We start from the raw sequence: 4,179 nt of genomic DNA, 5'->3' as shown, positions 1-4,179 counted from the left end.
AATTTTAGACCAATATCCTTGATGAACATTGATGCAAAAATCCTCAATAAAATACTGGCAAACAGAATCCAGCAGCACCTCAAAAAGCTTATCCACCATGATCAAGTGGGCTTCATCCCTGGGATGCAAGGCTGGTTCAATATACGCAAATCAATAAATGTAATCCAGCATATAAACAGAACCAAAGACAAAAACCACATGATTATCTCAATAGATGCAGAAAAGGCCTTTGACAAAATTCAACAACCCTTCATGCTAAAAACTCTCAATAAATTAGGAATTGATGGGACGTATCTCAAAATAATAAGAGCTATTTATGACAAACCCACAGCCAATATCATACTGAATGGGCAAAAACTGGAAGCATTCCCTTTGAAAACTGGCACAAGACAGGGATGCCCTCTCTCACCACTTCTATTCAACATAGTGTTGGAAGTTCTGGCCAGGGCAATTAGGCAGGAGAAGGAAATCAAGGGTATTCAATTAGGAAAAGAGGAAGTCAAATTGTCCCTGTTTGCAGATGACATGATAGTATATCTAGAAAACCCCATTGTCTCAGCCCAAAATCTCCTTAAGCTGATAAGCAACTTCAGCAAAGTCTCAGGATACAAAATCAATGTGCAAAAATCACAAGCATTCTTATACATCAATAACAGACAAACAGAGAGCCAAATCATGAGTGAACTCCCATTCACAATTGCTTCAAAGAGAATAAAATACCTAGGAATCCAACTTACAAGGGATGTGAAAGACCTCTTCAAGGAGAACTACAAACCACTGCTCAAGGAAATAAAAGAGGATACAAACAAATGGAAGAAGATTCCATGCTCATGGGTAGGAAGAATCAATATCATGAAAATGGCCATCCTTCCCAAGGTAATCTACAGATTCAATGCCATCCCCATCAAGCTACCAATGACTTTCTTCACAGAATTGGAAAAAACTACTCTAAAGTTCATATGGAACCAAAAAAGAGCCCGCATCGCCAAGTCAATCCTAAGCCAAAAGAACAAAGCTGGAGGCATCACACTACCTGACTTCAAACTATACTACAAGGCTACAGTAACCAAAACAGCATGGTACTGGTACCAAAACAGAGATATAGATCAATGGAACAGAACAGAGCCGTCAGAAATAATGCCACATATCTACAGGTATCTGATCTTTGACAAACCTGACAAAAACAAGAAATGGGGAAAGGATTCCCTATTTAATAAATGGTGCTGGGAAAACTGGCTAGCCATATGTAGAAAGCTGAAACTGGATCCCTTCCTTACACCTTATACAAAAATCAATTCAAGATGGATTAAAGACTTAAATGTTAGACCTAAAACCATAAAAACCCTAGAAGAAAACCTAGGCATTACCATTCAGGACATAGGCATGGGCAAGGACTTCATGTCTAAAACACCAAAAGCAATGGCAACAAAAGCCAAAATTGACAAATGGGATCTAATTAAACTCAAGAGCTTCTGCACAGCAAAAGAAACTACCATCAGAGTGAACAGGCAACCTACAAAATGGGAGAAAATTTTCGCAACCTACTCATCTGACAAAGGGCTAATATCCAGAATCTACAATGAACTCCAACAAATTTACAAGAAAAAAACAAACAACCCCATCAAAAAGTGGGCGAAGGACATGAACAGACACTTCTCAAAAGAAGACATTTATGCAGCCAAAAAACACATGAAAAAATGCTCACCATCACTGGCCATCAGAGAAATGCAAATCAAAACCACAATGAGATACCATCTCACACCAGTTAGAATGGCAATCTTTAAAAAGTCAGGAAACAACAGGTGCTGGAGAGGATGTGGAGAAATAGGAACACTTTTACACTGTTGGTGGGACTGTAAACTAGTTCAACCCTTGTGGAAGTCAGTGTGGCGATTCCTCAGGGATCTAGAACTACAAATTCCATTCGACCCAGCCATCCCATTACTGGGTATATACCCAAAGGACTATAAATCATGCTGCTATAAAGACACATGCACACGTATGTTTATTGCGGCATTATTCACAATAGCAAAGACTTGGAACCAACCCAAATGTCCAACAATGATAGACTGGATTAAGAAAATGTGGCACATATACACCATGGAATACTATGCAGCCATAAAAAATGATGAGTTCACGTCCTTTGTAGGGACATGGATGAAATTGGAAATCATCATTCTCAGTAAACTATCGCAAGAACAAAAAACCAAACACCGCATATTCTCACTCATAGGTGGGAATTGAACAATGAGAACACATGGACACAGGAAGGGGAACATCACACTCTGGGGACTGTTGTGGGGTGGGGGGAGGGGGGAGGGATAGCATTGGGAGATATACCTAATGCGAGATGACGAGTTGGTGGGTGCAGCGCACCAGCATGGCACATGTATACATATGTAACTTACCTGCACATTGCGCACATGTACCATAAAACCTAAAGTATAATAATAATAATAATAATAAAAGAAAAAAAAAAGAAAAAAAAAACAAATTTTTAAAAATAAAAATAAAAAGAATGGGAATGAAGCCTCCTCCCTCTTTTCAAGCCTCCAAGTCTCTGGGGGAATGGCCTGTCACCATTGTGCAGTTGAGTGACGTGTGTCTCTGACTTGCAAGGCTTGGCTTCTAGTTCTGTCTTAGCTATGCTGTGAGTTTCAGGCCAGCACTTGTCCCTGTCTACTCAATGGAAAGACCAGCTTCTGCTCACCTACTGCATTATCTGGGTTTGGGTGCAATGAGTGTGACCTAGAAAGTCTGAGATTTTACAAACAGATAGGACAAAGAGACTAATGGCTATTTTTAGAAAGTGATCAATACTTTAACATTTTAAACAACATCGATAGCCTAACATTTTAAAAAAGTATTATCACCATTCTTATGGACCTTGGTCCTTCTTATTTGGCTCTGCCATGTGCCTTTCTTGCTCCTCCTCCTTGCATGTTTTTATGACGTTGTGTAACTGCCTCACATTTTTATTTAATTGACTCTAAGTGTATTGTTCCAAAATCTTTTACTGACTAGCACATGGCTCCCTGGGCACTGACTCTGCACTTGTGTGGTAGCAGTGATTGCGTGTGTGTGTGTGTGTGTGTGTGTGTGTGTGTGTGTGAGTGGAACTGAGAGAAAGAAAGCAACTCAGCAAGTGCCAACTGGCAGCCTCTCTGGATCAATAATATTAACTATTTCAGAGACTTCCAAGGAGCTATTGCCAACTCTTTTGTTTTTTTTTCAATACTATTATCACTATTAAAAGGGCACCCCAAGGGCCCTTTTACTTAAATACATGACAGAAAGACCCAAATGAGAGTACTATTGGTTTCTGTCTTCAAGAGCTGCAACTTCAATGGCTCCTACAAGATGGGTGGTTGAGGTTAGGCTTAATCTCAATTTTGAGGTCAAGGTTTCACAAGGAGGGATGGCAGGATCTCCTGGGAGCTCATTTTGTGACTGGTACCCTTGTGACCACTTGCTCAGCCTTACTCTGAGAGTTTCCACCTGCCTTTATGAAGACATGTTTATAGAAATCTAGGACCACATTGGCAAAACAAGGTGGTGTTTAAGTGTGTAGGCTTTGGAAAAGGCATTCTGGTTCTACCCTCTGCTCTGTCATTTACGGATGTGTGATCTTCTCAAGGCCCTCCATCTCTCGAGGCTCCATTCCCTATTCTGTGGACTGTGGGACCAAGAACTTGTCTAGTGGTGAATGACAACTGAGATTCTGTGATGGTCATTCATTGCAGGGGTTGGAGAGCCAGAGGGAGGTCATGTAGCTCAAGTAAGAAGACAAAGGCCTGAGAACTCCATGGAAGTCTTTATTAATTAATGTACTTATTTATTTATTTATGTTAACATATTTTTAAATTGACACATACTAATTGTACCTATTAGTGAGGTACGTAGTAATGTTGCCATATGATATGGTTTGGCCGTGTCCTCACCCAAATCTCATCTTGAATTCCCAAGTGTTGTGAAAGGAACCCAGTGGGAGGTGATTGAATTATGGGGTTGGGTCTTTCCTGCGCTGTTCTCATTATGGTGAATAAGTCTCACGAGATCTGATGGTTTTAAAAAGGGGAGTTTCCTTGCACAAGCTCTCTTCTCTTGTCTGCTGCCATGTGAGACGTGCCTTTCACCTTCTGCCATGATTGTGAGGCCTTCCCAGCCATGTGGAACTGT

Source organism: Pongo abelii, chromosome 11 (genome assembly GCF_028885655.2).
Source record: "Pongo abelii isolate AG06213 chromosome 11, NHGRI_mPonAbe1-v2.0_pri, whole genome shotgun sequence".
In the NCBI taxonomy this organism is placed as follows: Eukaryota; Metazoa; Chordata; class Mammalia; order Primates; family Hominidae; genus Pongo; species Pongo abelii.
The sequence above is the reverse complement of the archived record's forward strand: the minus strand, read 5'-3'. Positions refer to the sequence as shown.